This window comes from Callionymus lyra, chromosome 9 (assembly GCF_982586985.1).
Source record: "Callionymus lyra chromosome 9, fCalLyr1.hap1.1, whole genome shotgun sequence".
In the NCBI taxonomy this organism is placed as follows: Eukaryota; Metazoa; Chordata; class Actinopteri; order Syngnathiformes; family Callionymidae; genus Callionymus; species Callionymus lyra.
In genome coordinates this window covers 20,490,781-20,508,255 of record NC_141826.1, presented here as the reverse complement: position 1 = coordinate 20,508,255, position 17,475 = coordinate 20,490,781, and the positions used below count along the sequence as shown (strand labels likewise).

The window sequence follows — 17,475 nt, the reverse complement described above, 5'->3', positions numbered from 1 at the left end:
AAGCGCTTTGTGACCCTGGTCTGGAAAGGCGCCATACAAATAAAAATTACTTACTTACTATTACCAAGTTCTTGCCTAACGGGTCATGATAAAGTTGCGTTCACACCAGAAATGATTCGGCAACACTACTTCGACTGAGTGGTTGTAGGTCATCTTTGGACCCGCCCCAAACACCAGAGACCCACAAGCCAAGTTCTACTCGAGCTTCTACAATGAGTACCAATGCAATGGAAGCATGACAAATGAATAAACCTGGAGGTCTATAAAACACCACAGACACCTTATTGTTCACAGTAAGTACAAGCTCGAGGCTGAACATTCCTGCCCGGCCTCGCCAGTTCAAACCTCCTGGAGCTTTTGTGACAGAAAGAGAAAGTAGTTTTTATTGATTGATTAACTCAAGAGAAGTGAGTCTGAATAGAACAACGGGAGAAGCTTGAATTGAAGGGACATCGTGATCATTACATGGTAATGAGTAAAAACAAAGAGTCCAGTTTGTCACGTGTCATATTATATTTCAGTGATTGAGTTCAAGAGAAAAAAAAAAGGCAAAGCTGAGGTTCAACCTCTGTGGACAAGTATTGTTGAAGAACATGTACATCGATCCATTTATTTAATTCTTTCTCTTATTTGAGGCGAGGTTGTGGGGGGTGCAAATATACTGAAAATATGAGCAGACCCTCTAAAGTGATGGTTCACTTTTTAGAGTCAAAGGAAAAAATATATGTTCATACTAATGTTATGCTCAGTTGTTTTCGTCCAAAAAGACACTTGAAAACATCCAAAAACCTCTGTACTGCTCGTCTATAACGTCCGTATTGTATTGTAGTCTCGACATGAGAAATTACTCAGAAACGACTTAAATGCGTCTACATTTTAACCCTTTTTTTTGTAGCTACTGCCTGGAGTCTTGTCAGAAAAATAGAAACACATTGCCATTGTCAAAAGATTTATGCTGCTAGCCTGGGATCTTCCTCCAAACACAAGCTTAAAATATTGATTTGTTTGTTTGTTTTTTTGGAACAATTTCTTAAACAAGGGCTTAAATACTAGATCAACGTCACAGACGAGCAGTAAGGAGGTATTTGGATGTTTTCAAGCATGTCTTTTTGGACGAAAAGGAAGAAGACGACGGGCTGGTTGGTACATTAAATTGAACTTGAACTTTAGCTTTAATGCAGATGAATTCAACGACTGTACATTTGACTAAAACCAACAACCAACTAGACTTTCAGGTTTCTAGAATCTAGCCAAGACGCTCTTTTCAGTAAGCAAATGGGATCCGAGCCGTAAACAGGAACCACTCGGGGCTGATGCTGCATTCAGGGTCACTTCAGGACACCAGACAAGCTGCTTCCACCTCCACACGGCTGCAGCCTGCTTTACAACACAGTCGTGTCCGAGTCTGACGGAGCGGCCGATCATTCACGTCAGTCTCGTAACGTCTGAACAAAACAAATCCCTTTGAAATGATTCAACAGTCAAACCGGTTGACAAATCAAAGTATCGTGCAGAAGTGGAAAAACAATCAGCGTAGAAAAGTCACGAGATGATTTATTCACGGTGTGTCACAGAGACATCACTTTCGCTTAGCTGGTTTTTCAGCTCCAACCAGATCCAGACAGGAATAAATATTAGCCTTCTCGCACCTTCAGGGGGTTCGACTTGTGCAGATATTTACTTTTACTCGCCTGGTGGGGAATCTGGACGTTTCTTCTGTTTCTGAGTTTGCTTTCTACAGCCTCTTGCATCGACCTCTTTTAACCGCCGACACCGTCCTTCTCGGAGCACACGAGTCAACTTTGCAACCTCTGGGTGATGTATTCCTGTGGCTGGCTCTGAAATAGTTAAGTAAGTAATATTTGTAGAGCCCTTTTCTAGACCAGGGTCACGAAGCGCTTAAACAATCAAAACAATACTCGATAAAATAGATGCTTAAAAGGTCAAGACACCACCGAGACAAACACAGGAGTCTCAGAGAATCAAGGAAAAGCACGAATAAAAGTGTCTTAAGGTCTTTCTTGAAGGAGTCTGTAGATCATCAACTGGTCCTGAACCGTGTTTAGGAACCATCAGTAGATTCTGATCCACAGACCTCAGAGCCCGAGCTGGGGTGTAAGTCTGGATCAGATCACTGATGGAAGGTCTGACCATGAATAGATCTGAAAGTAAGAACCAGAATTTTAAAGTTGATCCTGAAAGAAACTGGCAGCCAGTGAAGAGTTTTAAGGATCGGAGAAATGTGAGTTCTTCTACTAGAGCGGGTCAGAATTCTCGCTGAAGAGTTTTGTATCAACTGCAGGCGAGACAGATCCTTCTTGTTAAGACATGAAAACTGTTGCAATGTTTGGAAATTTATCGATCATTTTGAACCACTAAGGTTTGTGATTTAAAATAAAACCACTGAATAAAATGACAAAGTTGGGGCCCAAATCAGATGAGATGAATCATCAGATGAGATGAAAGAACTAGTGAACCAGTCGATACAACCATATAAGAAGGCTTCTACAAACTAGGAAATGCTAGGAAATAACTAGCATGTACAAGATTAAACTGCTGGTGAACAAAGTCACTTCTTTACACTAAGTAAGATATAAAATAAAAAATAGGTGTTAACATTAAATGGAGTGTACAGGTTGAAACAGGACTGTGCTGGTGCTTCATGGGTACTGGTACCTATAGAGTCCCTTTGATATGATTTTGTGAACAATATTATTTTGCTAATGTGTTGGTATCAAACCATGTCACGAAGCATGTTACTAACAAAGCGTTTTGAACGGTGCCACAAAAGAATAGTTTGGACCCAGTACTCGACTGTGCGAAAATAAATTCTGCCATTACTGGTGTAAAACTAACGGAGTTCTAATTCAATTTTATTCAAAGTGTCTTATCATAACAAAGGTTTTCTCAAGACACTTTACCGTCTAAGTAAGACTATCTATGTACTTCTCTGTTTAATGAGGATTAAAAGGTGCACACAATGTAGCAACACTTTTTAAAGCGATATCTGTAGTATCACTTTGTTAGACTTTAATACTTCCTTGCAGAAGAAACAAAGACAAAAAAATGTCCAGTACAAAAAAAACTAGCTTGTAAGGTAAGGTAAGGTAAAAACTTTATTGATCTTTGAAATTGTTTATTTCCAATAGCCACAGAAAATACAGCAATTTTTTTATAAAAAATAAATCAAAATAAAATAAAAACAAGAACATAAAGAGAAAAAGAACACAATGACACAATCTAAGTCTAAAGACAAAGGACATATATCAAAGAAAAACAACAAAGACAAAGGATAGAAAGACTAACATAGAACAGAACATCCAGATACTTTCACTCCACTCCTTCCCCCGAACTCAGAATTGTACAATTTAATAGCCCGAGGAATGAATGAGTCCTTGAGTCTATTTGTTTTGCACCTGGGAAGGAGCATTCGTGCACTCACTGATGACAGTATTATAATAATAATAATAATAATAATCTCTATTTATATAGCGCCTTTCTAGACCAGGGTCACAAAGCTCAGAGGATTTCCCCTGCATTTGTCATTTATTCGAAACAATCCACATAATATCAAATTTTTAAAAACTGAGGTACTGAGGTTTAAAAAACCAAACACCAACGTTTCTAAAAATGGAAATAAATGACACAAAACCAAAGTTTGGACAGTGGTCGACCATGTGAACACAACGGAATGTAACAGGCAATAAAGTTGTAAAATCTGAAACTTCAGCAACAAGTTCCAGTGTTTTTACTGAATTAGACGGAAGATTACCGTGACCGAACTCAAACGCCGACGATCTAAAAACGCAGACTTGGAAAAAGAGAAGAAGAAAGTGTAGGGTTGATGCGTCGCAGTCAGCTGCTAATGTGATGCAATTATCACATTAGCTAGAATGAAGTCGTTCGACTGCAGCCAAGTCTGAAAACCATCCGCGCTCAGTCAATCATAAGCTCAACAACTGTTTCAGAAGCCGCACAGGGCGACACATCAACACACCCTGAACACACACACACACACACACACACACACACACACACTCTCTGGCATCACAAAGAGCCCCTGTTGCTCGTCAGCGGGTATTGGAGTGTTGGACCACTTTGCCAGCTGGAACCAGGGACTCTGAAGGCCTGTGTGTGTGCGGCCTACGGGAGAGGGAACTTATTGTGTGGCTGTTTGGCGTAACTTCAAGACACACAAGCGCTCCTGAGCTGCACAAACCTGCAGCGAATGAACAACACAATGAGGTAAACGACTCGGAGGATATCATACGTTCAAAAGACTTTGAATCACTTGAGACGCAAATCATGTTAAATCTGCACAGTTTGGTCTTAAAAAAAAAAGGTGTTATTTCGACCAAGACTGATTGCGGTTTGAACGTGAGTCTATTGTCTATTATGTTCCGGGAGTATTCATTTGGGATTATTTTTGTCTGTATGAATGAGACGGAGGGATTGGGGGGCTTTTCCAGGTGAGTGCCAACAATCCCAGACACAATTTAGGCATCCTAATATACTCAAATTTCTTTTAATTTGAAAAACAATCAACAACAATCTGGTCTCCATCTTGTTAGAGAGAACTGATGCCACGATGGTACAAAATAATCCGTATTTCTATTGAAATTACCTTCAAGTTGTAGTATCTTAATATTCTAGGTTGTTACCAATCTTTAGACATGGTTAATTGTACACAATAAATACCTCCTAGTGCCGATTAACAAAGGAAAGTAAAGTAAAGTGGTTTATTGCGAGGGTTACTTTTTGAACATTTAACAAAATCTGCAAAGTAGTGAGCATTCATTTTTTCATGTGTTTATATTAACAAAATCTATTTAACAAAATTAATTTGAACTTGAACCATGTCGGTAACGCTGACCCAGCCAACCAATGACTGCTAAAAAAAAGTAGTATCTAAATACAGTATTGAAGAGACAAAATAGAGTGGTTTTGCTTGAGTTCTGTGTTTGTGTTGACGTTTATCCGCCCTTTAAATGAATCGCCTGTTGGGAACCGCTTGCCAACTGTAGTTTGCTACTAAATATTTTATAACACAGTAATATATACAAAAAGAAAATCTGAGAAAGAGCATCGAAGGCGAAACATGCTGTCAATAACAGTAAACTTCTCGCATTTCGTCAAAATTTCAAGTATTTACTTAAAACTAATAAAGACAAAGGGTTAAAAACCTACATATTGTCTCAAGTACCTTCAATATACGCCTCTTCAAATCGCTCATTTTTAAAGCGGAATAAGCTTTTCGGACCTTCCGACAGAGCTTTCAACCGGCAGGAAGCAAACAAAAGCTCCAGGGCTCGACCGCCACGGTGAAACGGTGATATCAACTGATAGCCGGGAGACAGTGGGAAGCAGATACGACAGTGTTCTTGTCAGATACTGGAGCGATTCGAGCTTTTATCGCAGCCGACGGTAAGACACAGCAAAGATTCGACTGATAGACTGTGACAAGACAAAAAGTCAAACAGTCAGAAATTGCGCGGACAGCAATTGTGTCTTCTTCCTGGGAGGGAAACGTACGAGACTAACATCCATCGGGATGAAGACGGGGCTAACCGAGGGCAAGTCTTTTCTTCTTGGTTTGATACAAACACTCGGACATGATCGACCGCAGTACTGATTGTTAGAACGCACAAGAGGGATTTGAAATAATTGAGAATGTAGAGGAAGAACTCTCAGAAGAGTCGCTGTGTTGACCGCTTGTCTTCAGAGAACAGAACGAGCAGTTAAACCGACAGCTTCAACACCAACTGAAAAAGAAGCCATGTGTGTATTCACTGTACAGATTATATCTCTACGACCTTTACACCTAATGTCTCATTTGTTAAAGTCAGTATAAAACATGTTGCCCATAAACCGTTTTATCCAAAAACATGTAATATAGCATTTTAATGCAAAGAAAATGTTAAATATTTTTAGTTTGAGGTTTTGTTCAATATCTATTCATTTTCTTGATACATTATCTTAATATTTTCATTAATTAATGAAAATATTTGACTTTATTTTATTAGAAATGTAAACAAAATTTGATATACTTTTTTTTCTATCTTTTTGTTAACCTTTCTAAGGTCTTTTATCATTTGGCCTTATGGTTGGAATTTAATTTTTCTTTTTATTCTATTCCTAATTTTTTTTTAAAGGTCACAATTATTTTGAATACCCACTTCTCATATTTTGACTACAATTAAATTTTGTTGAGAAAGTTAATCCTTTTTCATTTTTCTCTGAAGAAACATGTTGTCCATTATAATATTTTTATCCATCACAAATTCCTTCAAGTGGATATTTTTCTTTTGTCTTTATTTATGAGTTTTATTATCTCATTGTTTTATTCTGCACTGACACCTCAAAATAAAAATCTGTGTCGTGTTTACAACACCTGCAATATTAATTCAGATTTTATGTTGGTCATCAAACTGGGGTCATCATCATCATCACTAAGGAAACAGGAAAGGTCGATGACCTCGTCTTCCTGGAGCATCAAGCCTGTGATCATGCGTGTCAGAGAAACACAGCATCCGTACGACTTGTCAATTAAGAAGTTATTTTAATCATCATTGGCTCAAGAAGAGTTTCCTGGGACGGAGAGGTTTAGGGAGATTACGGCAGTGAAACTATTCAGGACAGATTACCGGGTAAAGACTTCAACCCGTAGTATTTGGGGATTGTAAAGGGATTTGGAGTTCCGAGTATCGGCGCTGACCAGTTGTTAGTCCAGTAAGTGATGGACCAAGATAAGGAGTCCGGTTCAGATGAGAGACTAAAGTTTGGAACACGACAGCGACCTGTGGATGGGATTATCTGAGAGTTAGGAGAAGAGATCAGCAGTAGTCGCTGCTCTGCTGTGGAGTCTTGTTTGAATAAACATTCTCTAGTGGAGATGGTTCATATTATCAATGAAGACTAGTTATGTTCACGGACAAATATCTTCTTTAACTACAAGCGTGAACACACATTTACTGATAAATCTGGGGATCATGTCAACAGACCAACATTTGAAACCGAGTTTACAACATCAAATCAAAAACACGCTTCAACAGTATTGACATTGAGGTTAAATAAGGACATAAATAAAAGTCAATATATGTTAAGTAAAGTTAGAAAAGTAAAGGTTTTTTGTAAAGCGCCTTTCTAGACCAAAGCACTTTAACAATCAAAAACAATACACAGTTAAAATATATACTTTAAAAGGTCAAGACACACAAGACAAACACAGGAGTCCCAGAAAATCAGGGAAAGCACAAATAACAAGGTCTTATGAAGTTTCTTAAAGGAGTCAGTAGATCATCAAACACAGAGATCGTTCCAGAGCTTAGGAGCAACAGTCTGGAAGGATTTCTCTCCTCTGGTCCTTAACTGTAGATAGTAGATTCTGATCCACAGACCTCAGAGCCCGAGCTGGGGTGTAAGGCTGGATTAGGATCTACTGATGGAAGGTCTGACCATGAATAGCCAGTGAAGAGTTTTCTGTAAGTAAGTAAGTAACTCATTTGTATTTATTAAGCGCTTTTCCAGACCAGGGTCACAAAGCACTAAAACAATCAAAACAATACTCAATAAAATACATACTTTAAAAGTCAAGATAATACTGAGAACAACACAGGAGTTCGGGAAATGCGAGTTCTTCTACTAGAGCAGGTCAGAATTCTCGCTGCAGAGTTTTGTATCAACTGCAGGCGAGACAGATCTTTCTTGTTTAGACACCAAAATAAACTGTTGCAATAGTCTAAACGAGAGACACAAACACATGGATTATAAGCTCCAGATCGTGTTGCAACATCAATTTCCTATGCTGCAAATGTGATTATCTTTATCATTTCTGTGTACATAAGAACTTCTTGCTAGGTCGATGTTTGATCCCAGAACCAACTTAATTTTGCTCCATTCTCTAGATTTTCTTGTGCAATTTACATCTACCATTATCTGTGAGGGTAGTAAATCCCATTTGCCCTTATTACTTAATTCACTTTGTTCATTTATTTTCTATAATCATGTAAATCCTTTTAAGGCTTTATTTGGATACAATTAGATTTTATAATAATAGTTTAGATTAGTAATAATAGTTGATGGTTTATTTTTGTATTCACCAGACAGTTATTCATAGTGACGCCCCATCATGAGTCAAGAAAAACCGGTTCATCAGGTCCCTTCTTGTCAAATCTCCATCAGTCACACCCTGTTAAAAGAAAACCACTAAGAAATCCATGATGTGTGCGACCGTTTTACGCCTGAAGAAAAAAAAACAACAAATCTCTCCACTTAAGCAGGTTTGATAAATGAAGGATCACCAAAGTGGAGATCAGAAGTTGATTTCCAACTGTGAGATGTCTGTCGTGTCCTCGTGTTACGTTAACCGCACAGTGGCGCGTCGACAGCGGGCGGCGAGGACGGCGCGAGCGTGAAAAGAAACTGTATTTACTTGGACGAGGCCACACGCCGAGACACGACGGGTCTTTTTCTTACTCCTTTCCCCCCCAAATAACAATTCATATTGTTGTTTCCCCTTTTTCCTAAAATCAAAGTTTGTCTATTATTCTTATTAATATCGTTTTTAGGGTTTTTGGAGTTTGTTTTTATTCATATCTTTGTAATTAAAAAAAAATATCCTCATCATTTTCTGTCATTCTTTTTTTTTTTAAGTTTTCGTTGATTAATTATGTTCACTTTTTTCCTAACAATTATGTTTTCTTGTTCAAATCAGAAGCTTAAACCATCTACTGTCGTCCACTGGTCACTTTCACTTCGCACCTGTCACTGAAGGAAAGAAAGCTCTTCACGTCTAAGTGAGTCTTGGCCTACTGACCTCCAGGATAATGATGCCGGAGACCCCTGGGGAGGGAGGAAGGGGGGGCCATAGCACCCTCTGCAATGCAGGCACTTCTCCCAGGAGGGGTCATCCGGGGTCAGGCCTCTTTTAAATGGTCTCAAGCACTGGTGGAGGTCGTCGTTGCTCGGCCACAAAAAACGTGTGGATTGAAAAAAGCTCAAACGCGTCTTGATGACAAGTTCATTATTCATCATAACCTGTCGGCCATATTGAGTTCTGTCAAACAACTACATTCATACGAGTCAATTTAAAGGACGTTATGAACCAGACACTGACGGCAAAAACATTGTTCCTCCACCTGCCGACGGATGAAAACTAACCGGTCTTTTAAACTTTCTCTCACTTATGAATATTTCCAAGAACAAAATTAGGCGAAGCATAATTATGACTCCGGATATTATTATGTAATTTCGGATTTTCCAATCAATTGTGTGCACTAATGGCTACATAAAAATGATCATTTACCTTATGACTTGTACAATACAGGGTAACACAACACACCACTTTAACGCACAACACAACTAATAAACTCATAAATATGTCCAGAAAAAACAACAAAATGGTTCAATTTAAACATGTACTTGTTGATGTTTGTCGTTTCATTTTAAAACGCGTACGCTTAACAACGACACAACGAATAATCCTAAAGCCTCCAGTACACATGTCAAACTCCAGGCCCCGGGGGCCAAATCGGGGCCCGCCAGGTCAGTTTCTTGTGGCCCAGCCGGTTTGTTTATCTCAAAATCAAAAGTGGATTCAAGTTCATGTTGACACAGTGACCTATAAAAACGCCGGTTATTGACACAGCATAAGTAACTATTATCAATGTCAACCATAATAAAGATACTTCCTGGTACAGTTGAGATGAGGTCGAACAAAAGGAATTTGATGGAGGAATAAAAGGATAATTTTTTCACCAAGACTTCTTCTCCACGTTGGTAAATAGAGAGCGCTTAAAAAAAATGTAACGTATCCTTTCATTAAGACAGTTTTTAACCGTCCAAACAAAAGCCGACACGAGCAGAACCTGATATTTGACTTCAGTAGCCAGATAATAACAATCCAAGTGTCGCCACCAACAGCCTTGTGTCGCCACAGTATCAGCTCTGTTTGGAAGAAGTCGGCTGGAAACCAAGATATCCAGTGTGTCAGAGAAGAAAAGGAGGATAAAGGTCCAACACACACACGCCGACAACCGCCTTTGTTGACTCACAAGTCACGACAGTTGTGTAACGTGCCCACAGAAACGTTTACAACTGCCAAAACCGAGACAAGGAACTTCACGGATCCGCCGCCCGTGATGAGCGTCAAACATGGACAAGAATCCTTCAGATGCCTCTCGTCAGCCGGTTATTCCGTGTGTTGACACAAAAGAGATAAAATCAGAGCCGTGTGTGTGTGAGTCTTATCAGAGCTGTGTGTGTGTGTGGAGTTATCTCGGAGGTCTGTGTCGCATCAACACACTAATGGTGTGGCGCGATCGGAAGACGACCTCCGGAGAGAGTTTGTAACGGAAACATAAAAAGAAGACTGTAAAGAAAGACTCAAAGATTTGTCGCCACCTTTAAAGAGAAACTCTTCTCAAGTGGCTTCTTCCAGAAAACCTTCTTGTGGCGACCAAACTTAAAGAGAGCCTCTATTCAGACATGTGACACAAGATGGGTTAGAAATTATATATATATAATATATATACACATATAATATTCTACCTCATACTAAATGGGTTATTGTAATGCAGGTAATGATCAAGAGCAGCATGGACATGACTCACTCAAACTATAGTCCAGGTTTAACCTCCACCACATCTACAAAAATACCAAAATGTTGTTGTTTTTTATCCCAAATAAAGAACAACTAGGAGATGCTGAATACACCTTATATATATTTATATGGCTGATGAAGACAAGAGTTGTCTAAAATATAATGTTCATACTAAACAAAGAGATGTTATGAGAAGTTATCAAACGTATAATGTAAAATAGGTGTTAAATGTGTTAAATTACTTTTACCTTTCAGAAGTTATAATGGATTAAAATGACTCATTGGATCATTAACACTTCAGTCATTTAATTATTCTTTGCCCACTTTTATGTACGATTCAGTTCAGTTCACTATTTTTATTTTTTTACTTTATTACACAGCACCATTTCAACAATAGTGGTTAGTAGTTTATTGTAACTATTAGTCAGAAATGGACTTGGTACTCAAATAAAAGACTTGAAGACTCTGGAAATAAAGTAGAAGTTTAACAACATCTTTTCACGATTTACAACTTTAACATCTCTTCAACTAAACCAATAATTAAATAAATTAAAGACTTGTTGATAAATGGAGTCATAAATATACTTAAAGTGAAGTTAAAGTCTAACAAACTAAACCAATACACATCTGTGACTTGGGAAACTTAAAATAAACAAACTCAAAGAGATTGGAATAAATAGACTTGTTAAACTAGTAGCCAAGTTAAAGACTTGTTAAGCTAGCAAGTCTAAAATAAACTAGTTAGTAACTTGGTAACAAGAGTTCAAATTCAGAGAAGGGAGAAGCTCATTTTAAATCATGCGCCAGCATAAACTTGTGTAAGAATGTTGTTTTACTATCGCCTCGAGTATAAGAAACACAAAAAAAAATGGAGCAGAAAATCTTCCCTCACTGGCTTCACCTTTACATCAGGAACACCTGACGACCGACAGACGAGAGAAACACTTTTCTTAGAACTGTGAAGCCAGGTTTAAAAAAACAACTGGAATCTTCCTTTTTGTAATCAATCAATACGTCATTGATCCGTCTCGAACTGTGTAAATAACCTGAAATAAGAGAGTAATAATGAGCTTGTGGACGACGCTTCTTTAATCCTGATTCGTGAGCTTCTTCCTCGCCGCTCATCCAAGGAAGCTCGAGTGAATAAATGAAGCCAAAGCAGGAAGTTGGTGCCGCTAATGAACATTTATCAGCCCCGGAGAGGTCATTATGGGATGTTGTTTTTATGTTTTTGTCAGGAAACAGTCTGTGAACATCTTTTTACCATCATTTGTTGTTATAGTTTCCACATCTCAGTGACGGGTAGACGCTCGTGAGCCGGTCATTTTAAGAAGGGGGTTCCGGCGACGCGTTTGAAAGTCGATAACAGGAGGACGCGTGTGGGGTCATGAGTCAGTCGACTCTTCAGAGAATACACTCCTTTTACACCTCGAGCATCCATATCATTGATCGAGCTGATCGACACCGATTTGTTGCAGAACTAAAAAAATATTTTCATGGTTGATTCATCAATAAACTTAACCATTAATCCGATTACGTTCCTCACTATTATAACCATCATCTTTCAAGTTCATCTTAGGGGGGGTGGGGGGGGTTTCCTCACTTTTGTGCCAAACATAAAGATGACAAAACCTCTCAGATATTTGGTTATATTTATTTTTGTGCCACAAAAACGAAACTATTCCTTTTAGACATTTAATATTTAGTACAACTGGTGTTTTTGCAACTGGAAAAGTAAAAGTATTCAAATACGATATTCTACAGACAGAGGCCAACGCTCTTTAAAACTCAAATATGGTCTAAAAACAAGCAAAACCAGGCAACTTTACTACTTTAAGGTATTTTCAAAAGCTAACACACAGGCATGTGGACAGTTTATTTGGAGAATAGTACTTTCTTACACAAATTCATCTCTCCGTTGTGTCTTAGCCTCCATCCTTCTGATATCCTAACTCCACGCCAACACGTTTCCATCCGTTTTTAAAATGATGTTTATTTATTTGAGGTAACCGCAGTAAAATGATCCTTAACTTAAGGTTTGTACTGGCTGTGTTTCTGCAGCCATTTTACCTTTCCTTTGTTTCGTTTTTCCTGCCAGAAAAAAAGTGAGGCTACACCAGTGACTACCACCGACGAATAAAGTTGTCTGACACAAATCTCTTTTTCAACCGGTGGTTCGACTTATTTTTAAAGCATAAATGACAGTGGCGACACGCATCGTAAGCCTCAGTTGTTTAAGACATTTCTGTGGATATTTTTTTATATAAAATTAAAAGCACTTTAGGTCGAGTCTGCCCTCAATACCAGCAAAAAAAGAGTAAAAATCATTTCAACACCTGAATAGTAAACAAAATGGTCACTGATCAGAACAGTAAATATTGAACACAGGATTGACTTTAATCTATACCTCGAAAACTTTTCAACTTGTCTGTAAACCAGGAAGTCATTTTAACTGTTGGAGAAGTTCAAGTGTCTTCAAGGGTCAAACTTTGAACGAGAGAGAGACACACAAAGTCCGTCAAAAAGAAATACATTTCAAGTTACTCGAGTATCTTGTCGATAAGTGGACAACTGGGAGGAGTCCCCTGAGCAGACCCAGGACTCTCTAGACACGTATTATTTCTGGAATTCTTTACTTCGACACGAATGGAAAATAATTCAATAAAAAAAAAATCTTGGCACTTCTTTAACACATTCTTGAAGATGAATTAACACCAACTGACTGAGACGGTTCCAGATCAATGCAGTGTTGTTCCACCGCTTATTAAAAGCTCAAACGGTGGCCTCTTAAATGGATGAACTTCCCGACAGTCCAAGAATTACACGGACAAAACATCTCTCTTTGACCTTTCCTGACATTATGAGACATGGAGGGGGGGTTTAAACGAAGACGTGAATCAGAGTAATTGACTATAAATGCACTGGAGAAGTCATAAATTGGTTTTATCGGCTCATATTGGAGAATATTCAGGTGGATCTTCCAGAGCAGGCGATTTATTCGGTTGTCGATTCTCTCTGGAACCGACCAAAGACACAAATATGAGGAGAGAATATATGCATCTAAAGACTAAAATAGTTAAAGTGAAGCTTGTGAAATGTTGTGTGATCCGGACATTAGGAAAAGGGGAAGTCGGGTCATATTACATTCATTGTGAAAGTTAGTTGAGGAATCACATCGGGTCATTCTTTTGATCTCGTCTTTTCCATTTAATTGCCGTTCACACCAAAGAAAATTCTTTGGATTGATGTAGCAAGACATCAAACAGGTTTTTTTTTTATGTTATTCTCCTGATGTAATATTTCAATCACAAGGGAAAACTCGTGAAACCTCGTTCCAAGCAACGGTCGACACAACTCCGATGAAATACTGATGATCCTGGTGGCGATGTCCATATTTAACGCTTTCTGATGAACACGATTCAAAGGGTACGTGTCCTACGTTCAAACTGCGTACATCATCTACAAGTCATTTAACTTTCCAACAAGTCACGCGCATACTGATGGAAACATCTGCTGAATGCTCCCAGTTCACTGAGAGGGAGTGAGAAAAAAAGAGTTGGACGACGTTTCCGAGTCAAAAACTACCATAAAGAAATATTAGCTTCAGTTCAGGAATCTTTCAACTCCTACGACAGCAGATAAAAACACCTGGACCGCGACTTGTTAAGGAGTCCAGAAGTGAACGTTTGTCAATATTTTTCTTCCGCTTATTCGGGTCGGTGGTCGCGGGGGCAGCAGCTTCAGCAGGGAGGCCCAGACTTTCCTCGCTCCGTCTACATCGTCTATAGCTCTTATGAATATTATAAATAATTAAATCTAGTTTGTTTTGTCTTTGGAAACTGTTATCACACAGTTAAATACTCACAGTTATGTTGAATAATTGCAAAATAATTATGGTTTACAGCAATACATTGTAGTTATAAGAGGACACGTGGACATTATAAGGACTAAAACTTGCTTGCTAACTTAAAAAAAAAATCATTGAAGTAATGATGTATATTTACATTGATACGACAACTAAATACAAGTCAATCGTAAACAAATGCAACCCTAAAAACTCCCTAAAGTGCATCTCCTGAATCTTCAGCTCACACAAGATAATGTAAGAAGTCATCTGACCACCGACCAACAATTACCCTAAATGACCCCAAATAATTCCTGACCAGACAGTTAGTCTGTAATCTTGGAAAGATCTAAGATGGATGCATTTAGCTTTCTAACAAACTTTACATCAACTACCAGCATGTAAAACAATGTTGTCATGAGTTCCTCTAAGTCAAACCTGGGCAAAGTGCGGCCCTTTGACTGTATCTATGTGGCCCTCAAAATGTCAAAGTTGGATCATGTATAAATGGTTCTAACGCATTAACAAATGTATTTATTATTCATTTACATTCTTACACTTATTTACTTTATCCCTCGTTTCTTGTGTCGTTTTTCGAGTATATATTAATCCCTCAAAACATTTATTAACATAAAATTGCAGTTTATTTAGCTTAATTAATGTCATGGCCTAATGACGAATGTCCCTTTTTTTTTTAGGGATTTTCTCGTCTTTCTTTTTGCTTGAAGGCCCCTAACAACATTTATAGAATTAAATGTGGCCCCTTGAAGAATTATAATTGCCCACCCCTGCTTTAAGCAAACATACGTACACCACCTTCACACATCAAACCGAAAAGGGAACTTAAAAAAAAAAACTGTAAACTCGTAAATAAAGGCTTTTAGAAAACTGGGTTCTTCTATAGACGCAAGTAAGTAAATAAGTAACTAATTTTATTTATATAGCGCTTTTCCAGACCAGGGTCACAAAGCGCTTAAACAATCAAAACAATATTCAATAAAGTATATATTTTAAATATCCACAGTTCCACAAAAATCAAGGAAAAGCCTGAACAAATACACATCCAAAAGACGGGTCAAAAATTCCAGGAATTTTGTTAGACAAGATTAGACTCAGTTGGTTGATTCAGTCGTTGATAAATCAAAAGGGAACTAAAAAAACTGGTGTGGATCGTAAATAAAAGCTTTTAGAAAACTGTCTTCTCCTATAGACGTGACCACAAACAACAACAGAAACCTTCCAATAACCACCTGTATGCTCTGCAGACACAGGTCGGCAGTAGTTATTCCTGCATCAAAACCAGTCTTGTACACACAAGGTGGACAAACTACTGGACGTGGAATACAAGCAGAAATATATAAAGATAACTCAGGTTCAGACCCGAGGGTTAAATCAGGTCATTCACCAGAACTACAAAAGCCCAGAACACTAGGCTAGATGTTTTAAAAAAAACACGTTTTTTCCACCAGATGAACATCAACAAACATCTGTAACATCCTGGAAAGATCTGCAGGGGTTGTTCCACAATGTCACCCCAGGGTCTGCAGCAGACCCCTGGTCTGAGAGGGTCCAGATCCACCAAGACTATAGCAACAGCAACTTTAAAATAAAGAAGCCCCATGTGCTCACAGGCGGTCAACTTTAAGGGGGGGGGGCTCTGGCTCGTGGCTGGACCTCTCTCTGGGGGAACATCTGAGCCTCAATGGAAACTGAAGCTTCACGAGGAACAACAAGCGTTCAGAACATGACGAGACAGGCAGCGAGGAGCCTCGGCTAGCCCTGAGCATCCCCGGCTAGCTCCGTACCCCGAGCTCCAGGAGCCCACGTTCCAACCCCCCTCCCCCGTGAACGAACCGTGTGTCCCCCCCGGGTGAGCGACTGCAGGGCCCGGCGCCACAGACACTCGAACAGCGGCAGGAAAAAAACGAGGAGGTCTTGGAGAGAGTGTTGGTTGGTGGTGGTGCTGGAGGGGGGGGTAGGTGGTGGAGGGGGGTACGAAACCGGGACCGACGAACACCGGCTGTGGACACCGAACGAGGACAATCACATGAGAGACACGGGGTCCACTCGGGCGAACTTACCGGTTCGCGAGCAGCTCGGTCCGCCGAGGGATTGGGTCGAATCCGAGTTAAATCCACTAGCGGTAAAACAAAGAGGCGAAAATGACCGAGTGGCCGCGGAACAGGCCGAAGCAGCAACTCCCGGAGCAGGCGCCGCGCATGCGCACACGTGAGGCGAGGAGGGGAGACGGGGGGCGGGGTGAGCGAGTGCAGACGGTTGTCATCATTGATCCACGCAGAGTGTCGTTTGGATGATCTTTTGGTTGCACTTCAGATTGTTTTGTGTTACAATGTTTAAAGAATGACGGGTAATAAACGCAATAAAACAGTTTGGAATGTCACGTTGCGCAATATTGACAGCATATGTTCATATATAAATTATTTAAATAATATTATTATTGGCATAAATAAAATAGTACCATCTTGTATTATCATTTCCCTGTTATGAATAAATAATTAAGTGTACTGGCTGTAATGTAAAAAAAAACAAAAAAAGGAAATTAAATTAAAAAAAATATGGAGCGTGATGGACAAACTCCTGAAGTAGGAAGAACTGATCAAGACCATTGATCCGGAAGTCTGGCCAAATATAAATGACGTACTTACTTAAGAGCAAAGATGCTTTGCCACGAAGGGTGTCTGTTGTTCTGCCAGCATTTAGATTCCATTACAGTCGGTCGACCCTCTTGACTTTCATCTGACTATGCTATAGCTTTTTACTATAATGTTTCTTTGATGTCTTTCATGCTGAGCATCTGCAAGTTTAGTTCAGAGCTCAGGACCATTTATGTACAAATTTAATTGAAGAATTAAATAAAAAATAAATGCTTCAGCTGAGCCGTAATTCATGTTTATGTTCATATATATTCATATTCATTTATATTCATAATCACATTGTTTGTCTGTTGCAGACACTGATGCTGTGCCTCATTCTTATATATATATATATATATATATATATATATATATAT

The 17,475-nt window shown here is 39.0% G+C and overlaps 1 protein-coding gene across 1 annotated transcript in view; it reads right to left on the bottom strand.

Moving 5' to 3' along the window:
* The window catches only part of pcgf3 (polycomb group ring finger 3), a 36,925-nt gene extending 20,284 nt beyond the window's left edge, over positions 1-16,641 (bottom strand). Inside the window, exon 1 of the mRNA XM_087799363.1 lies at positions 16,526-16,641. The gene's annotated coding sequence lies outside the window, so the exon portion shown is untranslated. The remainder of the gene's footprint in view (positions 1-16,525) is intronic.
* Between the last annotated feature and the right edge of the window lie 834 nt (positions 16,642-17,475).